The sequence below is a fragment of the Mytilus edulis genome, chromosome 13 (genome assembly GCF_963676685.1).
Source record: "Mytilus edulis chromosome 13, xbMytEdul2.2, whole genome shotgun sequence".
NCBI classification, from domain to species: domain Eukaryota; kingdom Metazoa; phylum Mollusca; class Bivalvia; order Mytilida; family Mytilidae; genus Mytilus; species Mytilus edulis.
In genome coordinates, this window is record NC_092356.1 from 43,415,331 (window position 1) to 43,426,913 (window position 11,583).

Sequence of the window (11,583 nt, forward strand, 5' to 3'; positions counted from 1 at the left end):
AAAACCTTCCCGGAAAGGAAATCTTACTTTCACTTTAATCCATTTATTTCTGTATAGCTTATTTATTGTAATAAGGTTAAGTGATCTTTTGTGATCTTCTTTTGTGTAAACAGATTTGGAACAGTAGATCTTTTCACACAAAATAATCTGTCTAATATTTTTAAAAACGTCATTTATACTGAAATGTTTTAAAATAACTAACTTTTCTTTGATTTTCTCGAAATATTGTCGTCCCTTGATTTTGATATATAGTCCCTAGTGTTGACAATGGGTTACTTGCCATTAATTTTTATACCCCTTCCAAATTTATTTCTCCATGTTTAATGCCTCAAATTGCAAGTAGGGGGTTGAAATTACACTGTAAAAAAATTTGGGTCCAGAATTTTAAAGGAAAGTAGTGATTTGGTCCAGCTGAAAAAGGTTTAAAATTAGCACTTCGGAAGCTGTCAAAAGATTTCAAGACGCCCTAAACATAAAATTGTCCATATTTTATAGTTGGAGCCGATGAAGTTTTCTATAATTTTGATATAATTTGTCCCAAAAGTAGTACAACACACTGTAAAAGTTTCTTTGAGAAAGCGCAGGTGGGATTTTTTTTTCATTTATGTTCTAAAAGAAATGCACTACGAAATAATTGTGGTCTCGGACCATCTCTTCACCTGAGACTAAGGCCAAATAAATTAATATGTGTGTTTCCTATTACATCTTTAAAAAAAAAGGCACGGTAAGTATAGGTAGAGATTTTTTTTATTTTACATTTTTTTTACATTGAGTCTATGACAGAGACTGATGAGTCTTATATGTTTATTTTAAATCTGGTATTTTGGTTATTTTTTGTTTGTATACGTTTTTGATAATCTTTTAACATTGATACATATATAGCAGTTGCAGGGGATATGGGGTGGATACCTATCTTTCAAAAACAATGGCAATGCTTAATTCGACTATGGTGCCGTTTGAACAATATGAGTTCTGATCGTTTAAACAGAAAAATTGTCATGTGGGCAGACATTATGAGTAAAAAACATAAGTGTATAAAAAATTGGAATTTTTCTGACGTTTTCTGAGTATAATGCAGAACATTTGTGTATCATTACAGATTATGTTGATAGTACCTCAGTTGTCAATACTGTTATGTCTAAAATGTTTAGTAAATATGTCGAACAGTGGCAAGGCAATTTACAATCAGAGAAAGCTTTATCTGGTAAAGGTGGTAACAAACTTCGTACATATAATTTATTTAAGAACAGTTTTTAAACGGAAACTTATTGTAAAATTCCAATGCCATTTTCGCAAAGGAGTTCTTTTGCCAAATTTCGATGTGGTGTAGCACCACTAAGAATAGAAACGGGGAGAGTTGAAAAATTAATTTTAAAAGATCGAGTCTGTGATAATTGTATGAATATTTTAGAAGATGAAGCCCATGTTATTTTATCGTGTCCTTTGTATGATGATTTTAGAAAAATATTATTTGATGAAGCAACACATTTTAATAGTGATTTTATGTCTTATGATGATAAACAGAAATTAGTGTTTTTATTTACAGATAATAATATGATTCGTAGCTGTGCCAAAGCCTGTAATCTTATTTTAAATAGACGTAGAAATGTTTTATACTGTAAATAATGTTAATGTCAATATGTTTTATAATAGATGCATTCTTTATATAATTTTTAATGTTATAGTCTCTTGTAATTCTGTACAGAATGGCTCTCCTTTTATATTTATATATTTTTACATTTAATGTAATGTTGTATTATATATTATTGAGAGATGAGACTTAAATAAAATATTGAAATTGAATTATATAAATTGGTCAAGGTTATTACAGCATTTCACACCTTTCAGAATGTATTGTGAAAGTAATTCCTTTGAATAGCCGGTATTTCATACTTAGCTTTTCATGATGATGTTATCTGTAAAGCAAACAAGTTTAGGAATTGTCGGCAAATTATATCTTTTTTTAAAGGTTATAATTAATACAACTGTTGTCAACACCCTATAAATTAACCTACATACAATCAATATACTTCATATACGAGGGACATTTTTATGCCCCACCTACGATAGTAGAGGGGCATTATGTTTTCTGGTCTGTGGCTCCGTTCGTTCGTCTGTGGTTCCGTTCGTCCGTCTGTGCGTCCGTTCGTTCGGGTTAAAGTTTTTGGTCAAGGTAGTTTTTGATGAAGCTGAAGTCCAATCAACTTGAAACTTAGTACACTTGTTGCTTATGGTATGATCTTTCTAATTTTAAAGCCAAATTAGACTTTTGACTTCAATTTCAGGGGGAAATTGAAGTCCATTCAACTTGAAACTTAGTACATATGTTCCCTATAATAGTATAATCTTTCTAATTTTAATGCCAAATTAGATTATTACCCAATTTCACGGTCCATGGAACTTGCAAAGAATCTCTTATGTATTCTCTATGATTTTGCTCTATTTTTCTATAATTTTATTTGTTTTGTTCGTTACGCTATATTTATTGCCCATTATTCTCTATTCTCTAAACCCCATCCACACCCTCAGATACACCTGGAGCAATTTTATGAGATTTCATCTCATTTCGCTTTACAAGTGTTCGTGAAAATCGTCGCCCTTCTCATGTCAAAAGTAACTATATGTTCCATCACCACAAGACGTATGGCACTGATCAGATATGTACGATCGACAACACCAGTAAAAAGTAACCCATGAAACCGATGGCTCGCCTCGGTCTTACTGTGGATTCATTATTATTGGCTGGATACAAATTTTCGTGGGTACAGGAAAAACACGAACTGAAATATTCAATGAATTGCAAATGTTCTGCATAATTAAATGCAGACTTTTGGAATACCACGAAATCAAATATCCACGAAATTGCAAGTTACGAAAATTGGTTCCCACGAAAATAAATGAATCCACATTTCTCTTCGTTTACATGACAACAATATCTAGATGTTTGGCAAATCAATCGAAAGTTCACTTACCTTTCAGAAAATGGCGAATGATGCATGTTAAAGAACTTTGGTAAATACTGAATTTTCCTTTTATAGAGTCAACTGAATGAAGTTCTTCCATTGTAGAGTGGCTTGAATGATTCTATTACATTCCAATAAATAAAATTCTAGTCACTACACTAAATACAATGTAATGTATCTATCTATATGATCAGCTTGCTACTTCTCTAAGATAAACGGTCGTGTTGGTTGTACGACGTAAGATAACATTAAGGTCAACAAGCCATATCTGACCAGATGTTTGTCAACTTTATTTGGGGAGACTATTTCGGTAACCATTATCATTCACTGTCATCCAAATATAAAGCCACGACTGTTCTTCATTAAAAGGCTAATGTATTGTGACTGGTGTCAGAGGTGGATTAGGGAGAGAGGCAGGGTGACTGGCCCATCCTTTTGTGGGGGGAAATGGTTGATTATTAAGGAATCACTGAAGCATGACTGGAGTGGGCCCCATTATAGAAATTCAGTGCCCCCTCCTTATGGAAAGCATAGTTCTGGATCCGCCACTGGATGTCGAGTGAACGGTGTTGATCAATTTGCTTGTATTTAGAAACAGTAGTCGTAAGGACATACATCAGTGAAGGGAAATTAAACGCGCACTCTAGACTATTATTGTGTATACCTTATGTATACACAGACGTAATATGAAACAATAGTCGCTGAATCTCCAACAAAAAATATTTAAACGAAAATTCGGAAAATTATGTAAACAGTGCCTTTATTCTATACTTTATACGTTATTGTTTACCACATTTTCGTTGTACCATTGATAGATGTTCAAGTGACAGATCGAACTAGAGATAATGGATACAACAGATACAGTTAAGACTGCCTCATATCTTGACATACATCTAGACACTGACAATGAGGGTCGGTTGAAAACAAAACTTTACCAACTTCCCAATTGTAAACCTTCCATTTCTGTATAGCAACATTCCAGCAGGGCCTGCATACTAATATATCTCCCATATCCCCGGGCTTGTATTACCTATCATGAATTCAATGATAGAGGGTTGCTGCTCACATGGAAGCTATTAAACTAGTCTATGGAAGAAGCGACTCGATAAAAACGTTTCTTATATCAAATAGCGATATTGTCTCATATCAACGAGTTGCATTGTGGGAAATTTCAGACGAATATTAACATTTGTATGAAGAAAGGAATATTTCACGGTATAAAGTAATGACTCTTTTCTTAAAACAGGGTGACATTTAACACGACATACGCCTGCTGTTTAATTTCCATGAATTGTGTAATACAATAACAAGCAAGGTGTATTAATACGAGAAAATTGAATCGTTGATTAAATGATACATAAATGCACGATTTATCATTTGTAGATGTACACATCCAATAAATATTATGTAGCAAATCCAATGGAAAGCAAATGAGATGCATTTAATTGTTTGATAAGCCAAAATCACCTATAAGTCAAAGATACTGCTATATTTTATTATATCAACGCGATATTTGTCTTATATCATAGCAATTTGTTTTTATCAAACATTTATGAATGCGATATTTTTCTAATATAACTGCGATAGTTATCTCACATAAAATGAATACGATAACACGTCATAATGCAATGTCAAGAAAACCGCAAACATAATTCACAAACACAGTTCATGACCGGTTGAATGTTAGAGGCCCAATATCACTTAAATTTAGTACCTGTAACAAAATTAACGCTTACTTGAACTAATCATTTTGAAAATGTTGCTTGACCCTATTGACAGGCAGTGACAGTGTTAACAACCTGCTTAGTCCATTGTTTTCGATCATATGGGTTTTCCGACTAATTTTATTTGAAGTGATGATGCAATAGCGGAATTTAAATACGGCTACTATAAATAGTATACCGACCTATTCGATTTTTAATATAGATCACACTGCTATAGCATGTATTCACATGGGTAATATTGAAATAGACAAAAAATATCATTACTTATAAGGGGGAAAACATTCATTCAAAGTGAACAATCCAATACGGTTCCCAATTACACTTGACAATGAATATTCAAATGGTAAAATGAATATTCCAAACAAATAAAAATGTAAAAATGCTGATGTCCCGAGCTTTGTAGATACCAATTAAGTAGCCTTCTTTAGACCCCGTTTACACTGGCAACGAAATTGAATCGATCTTTATTTGAATCAATCTTAAAAAGACCAGTTGCACAAGCAAGATCGATCGACCTCGATCGAATTAAATACAGTGCGTTTACACTACAACATAAAAAGAACCGGCCTGACATTTATTCTCCTATCTAAATATAACAAACACCTGAAAAAGATCGATCGCGATCGATGTAAGCGTTTACACCAAACAAAAGATCGATTCAAATAAGATCGATCTTTTTTAAACCACCTCTAGAGGTAGACTTTTTAAGTCCGATTGAAGATCGATCTTACCCGTTTACACTGGACCAAAGATCTTAGTAAAGATCGATCTTTTTTGTCAGTGTAAACGGGGTCTTAGACTATAAATTGAACAACTTCAGATGCCAAGAATGAAAACTCTTGTCAAACAGAAGATGTATTTATTATCAGTATAGAAAAAAATATTGAGAAGGAAACAGTTCTTGTTGGACATCAAAGATTTCCCCGTTGGTAAGTCGATTTATTTGTGAACATAATCAGCTCGCCGCTTCGACGCTCTTTTACATCGCGATGACCGTGAGGGCATTCCGATGTATTGTTGCCAGAGATTTGACTTTCGTTGTTGACTGGTAAACGATCGTATGAATACGCCGCAGACATTTTTGAGTGCAAAATAGCAATGATCTTTATCGCTTGTTATAAATTCATTCTTCAATGAATACTCATGAAATATTTTTTTTTGGAACACAAATAAATAATATGTAAATATAAATGTATACGGGTATAATCAAAAAGACCTTAATATCTATGCACACGTATAGAAGAAAAGTATGTTAACACAAAAAGAAGAACGTTTTGTGGGAAAATATGAATGCCTACTAAAATCCAATCGATTAGATAAATCGAATTATTACAGAAAAGTGTCAATCATGCACTTACTTTGTTCTATTACTAAAATAGTAGAAAAGAATGATATACAAATGGATGAAAAATATATATGCATGTAAGTGATATTAATATAAATTAATGTACAACAACAAACCAGAGTATACTGATTTGTATCATTAAAATAAAATAGTAATTACGTTGAGGTTGAATTACTTGTCATGTATGCACTATTTAAGCTCGAACTTGTCTCAGAAAAAAAAATATATCTCGGTACATTAACCCAACTTTCAGGTATGGAGATATGATTTTTTTTCTGAGGTAAGTGCTTTTGACCATCTACAAAACTTGCGGTCATCCAGTATTACCTGGTTCACTACTGAAATGGATGTTCAATGCAAAACAATAAAGTAGTCAGACTGGTTTGGAGGATAGGAGTTATTTATAAAGAGGAAATTTTAAAGATTTATAGATATAAGAAGATGGTGTATTAGTTCGAATGAGATAACTTTCCATCAACGTAATAATTTGTTAAAAGTAGACCATTAATATAGATCAAAAAAGGCCTTAAACACGAAGCATTGTCTCACACCGAACACCACGCTATATAGGATCCGAAAAATTACTAGTGTTAAACCATTCAAACAGTAAAATCAACGGTCTAATTTGTATAAAAAACGAGATTCAAAAGTACTGGTAAGATTTTGTCGAATCAATCTGAACGAGGACAGTATGGTTCATTTTTGGCTCAAGTTGCCAATAAAGAAAGTCTGACATGCGTGTGTTTAGTAAATATCGGATGTATATTGTTTCGATGCGTTCATTAAGAAATTAAATAGATGTTATACTAGTATATGTTAACAATAATGTTGATACTTAGGCACCTGAGATCATCCCCATGCATTTTTTGGTGGTGTTCGTGTTGATTAGTGTTTAGTTTTCTATGTTGTATATACAAATAAAATAAAAACATTATTAAAAGACAAATATAGAAAAAAGTTTGAAAATATGAAGAAAAAAATATCTTAAACATATTCAGAAGAAAGAAAATGTTTTGCAAAGTTTGTAAATGTAGATGACGCATAAACATTGAATTTGTTTCTCTCTCCCAAAGTCTATTAGTCCGAATTCTGTTTCGCATGACAGTCACAGATAGCAGAAATCTTCATCAGTTAAGGAACCATGAAATGAGCACTTAAAGTGATCGGTTTCATACACAGAAAATCGTATTAGAATTCGTCGAGAATGGCAGATAAAAATTCACACGAAGAGATTGCATGAAAACATGATATACATAGGTGGAACATTTACCACATTTTATGACCACATAGATCAAGGATTTGTAAAGTAGTACTATACAAAATTCCTTGCATAGATTAAGATCTGTGTCCGTATTTTGAACTATCTTACGACAACATGATCATGAAGGGATACTCAGTATGCAATTTGCATGTTTATGCAATACAGAAAATCTAATGATAGTCCCGACAGTCCATGAGGCTGGAATATTTTGCTGCCATTCACTTAATTAGTTTATAACCAAACATAGAGCTACATGTAAACCATATTACATGATATACACTGCGACGGAAATTTTTCGCTAGACAGTATTTAATGAGTTAATCAACACAGTAATTTGTAAAATTTGATGCACAATAGTTGTTTCGATGATTCAAATACTTTAGTTATATATATACTTCTTCGGTACGTACAAGAATACGAAATGAAATGGCTATTTGCGGTAATTAAATTACTAATTCATTTGAAGAACAGTAACTCGCGTTCATTAGTAAATAATTCTTATGCAAAACAAGGTTTAAAATTCAATTCAATTATTTACACTCAGACACAAAATATGTGTTACATGAGGACAAATTACAAATCAAATACAATAAATGACAGAAAGACTGGAAACCAATAACAACATCAAAACAGTTGCCTTTGGTAGGACTTTGAAATGAAATGCAATGCAACTTGAACAAATTAAACATGATGATATAGTTACTTATAATTTCCTTGACTGTCGTTAAATACTTTTAAGATTCATATATATGTTATAATTTCTGCAATGATTTTTGTAGGAAACGCTAAAAAGTGGGGAAAAGAAGCTTATACTTAAAATCACATATTGATAAAGATTTTGAGGAACTTTTAAACATCAATTTCAGTTTGCAAAACACGTGTTTGCTCGCCAGAAACAGAATTTAAACACATAACATGTCTGTGATCATCAAACCCGAATTCATATAAAATAAAAAGCTTAAATTGTTTGAATCCACCATTGCATGAGTGAGTTACACCTCAGCAACTCGTCTATAGCTATCAATGCCTGTGTAGCTAAACCCGTACATTGTACGCATTGACTGAGTTACAGATGAGACGGTGCAGAGTATTCAGTGCCTGAGTGATTAACAGAATAACCCATCTATAGTCAGCATTGTTGAAGTGAGTGACATCTTAACTCGTCTATAGTCATCATTATCTAAGAGAGTAACAGTTAAACCCGTCTATTGTCCTCATTGTCGGATTGAGCAACAACTAAACCCGTATATTATCATCAAAGTGTGAGTAAGCAACCTCTTTTTAACATGCCGTAACTCATTATTGTCTGATTGAGCAACAACTAAACCCATCAATAGTCATCATTGCTTGAGTGAGCAACATCTAAATCCTGAGCTTATTATTGGCTAAATGAGCAGCAGCTAAATCCATCTATAGTCACCAATGTAGGAGTTAGCAATATCTTAACATATTTTATCGTGTGTTTTTCTACATTGTGATGTTTTATTACTGTTTCAGAAAAAGGGAGAAGGTTTGGTACCATTAAAACGTTTAATCCCGCTACAAATGTTTGCACCTGTCCTAAGTCAGGAATCTGATGTACAGTAGTTGTCGTTTGTATATGTAATTTATACGTGTTTCTCGTTTTTAATATAGATTAGACCTTTGGTTTTCCCGTTTGAATGGTTTTACACTCGTTTTTTGGGGCCCTTTATAGCTTGCTGTTCGGTGTGAGCCAAGGCTCCGTGTTGAAGGCCGTACATCGACCTATAATGGTGTACTTTAATTTATTGTTATTTGGATGGAGAGTTGTCTCATTTGGCACTCACACCACATCTTCCTTTATCTACTAAAGTCATCATTGCCTGATTTAGCAACAGCTACACCCCTCTATAGTCATCATTGCCTGATTGATCAACAGCTACACCCCTCTATAGTCATCATTGCCTGATTGAGCAACAGCTACACCCCTCTTTTATTCATCATTGCCTGATTGAGCAACAGCTACATCCTTCTTTAGTCATAATTGCCTGATTGAGCAACAGCTACACCCTCTATAGTCATCATTGGCTGATTAAGCAACAGCTACACCCCTATTTAGTCATCATTGCCTGATTGAGCAACAGCTACACCCCTCTTTTAGTCATCATTGCCTGATTGAGCAACAGCTACATCCCTCTTTAGTTATAATTGCCTGATTGATCAACAGCTACATCCCTCTTTAGTCATCATTGCCTGATTAAGCAACAGCTAACCCCGTCTATAGTCATTGCCTGATTGAGCAACAGCTACACCCCTATTTAGTCATCATTGTCTGGATGAGCAACAGCTACACCCCTCTTTTATTCATCATTGCCTGATTGAGCAACAGCTACACCCCTCTTTTAGTCATCATTGCCTGATTAAGCAACAGCTAACCCCGTATGTAATCTTCATTGCCTGATTGAGCAACAGCTACAACCCTATTTAGTCATCATTGTCTGGTTGAGCAACATCTACACCTCTCTATAGTCATCATTGTCTGGTTGAGCAACAGCTACACCCCTCTATAGTCATCATTGTCTGGTTGAGCAACAGCTACACCCCTCTTTTAGTCTTCAATGCCTGATTTAGCAACAGCCACACCCCTCTTTTAGTCATCATTGCCTGATTGAGCAACAGCTACACCCCTCAATAGTCATCATTGCTGAATTGAGCAACAGCTACACCTCTCTATAGTCATCATTGTCTGGTTGAGCAACAGCTACACCCCTCTTTTAGTCATCAATGCCTGATTTAGCAACAGCCACACCCCTCTTTTAGTCATCATTGCCTGATTGAGCAACAGCTACACCCCTCTATAGTCATCATTGCTGAATTGAGCAACAGCTACACCCCTCTATAGTCATCATTGCCTGATTGATCAACAGCTACACCCCTCTTTAGTCATCATTGCCTTATTGAGCAACAGCTACACCCTCTATAGTCATCATTGTCTTATTGAGCAACAGCTTCACCCCTCTTTAGTCATCACTGCCTGATTGATCAACAGCTACACCCCTCTTTAGTCATCATTGCCTTATTGAGCAACAGCTACACCCCTCTATAGTCATCATTGCTCTATTGAGCAACAGCTACACCCTCTATAGTCATCATTGTCTTATTGAGCAACAGCTACACCTCTCTATAGTCATCATTGCCTGATTGAGCAACAGCTACACCCCTCTATAGTCATCATTGCTCTATTGAGCAACATCTACACCCCTCTATAGTCATCATTGCTAAATTGAGCAACAGCTACACCCCTCTATAGTCATCATTGCCTGATTGATCAACATCTACACCCTTTTATAGTCATCATTGCTAAATTGATCAACATCTACACCCCTCTATAGTCATCATTGCCTTATTGAGCAACAGCTACACCCCTCTATAGTCATCATTGCCTTATTGAGCAACAACTACACCCCTCTATAGTCATCATTGCTGGATTGAGCAACAGCTACACCTCTCTATAGTCATCATTGCCTGATTAATCAACAGCTACACCTCTCTTTAGTCATCATTGCCTTATTGAGCAACAGCTACACCCCTCTATAGTCATCACTGGATTGAGCAACAGCTACACCTCTCTATAGTCATCATTGCCTGATTAATCAACAGCTACACCCCTATTTGTCATCATTGCTTGATTGAGTAACAGCTAACCCCTCTTTTAGTCATTATTCAACTATTCTAATAAAACAAGGGATGTACATTAAAATTAAAATTGCAATGTCAGCTGTGTTTTAAACAACAGTGGGTATCAAAATAGACATTTGTTGGGGTTGCTAACTATGAAATTAAATAAAATCATTCTAAAAGTTCTGTTGATTCATTCATTTTCTTGGGTGCAAATTTTAGTGGAAGGAGGAAAACTTGCATTTTCTAAGGATATTTGATTTTGTAGTTTTACAAAATTCTGCATTAAATCATACAGCAAATTTGTTATTTCTGGGCCTTTAAAGCTCCTGTGCATTATGGGATTGTTCATTGTTGAAGACTGCACTGTGACCTATACTTGCTAACTTCCACGCCAGTTGGTTTGAGGGGCAATCATACCACATCTGCTTCTTTCTATATAGTTAAAAAAAACTTTTATTGCATAAGATCTCTGATAGCAAGAAAAAATGCCTTTCTGACCTGCTCCTAAAATTACTCAGTGCTTTTCCAAATCAAAATTCAGGGTGTCCCAAGGAACTGTTATTAAAATTTGATGGGTGGTGGCTATTTAAGAAAGCTTGTTTGAACATTTAAATGAAATATCCAATTAAAAATTTATGCATTTTGGGA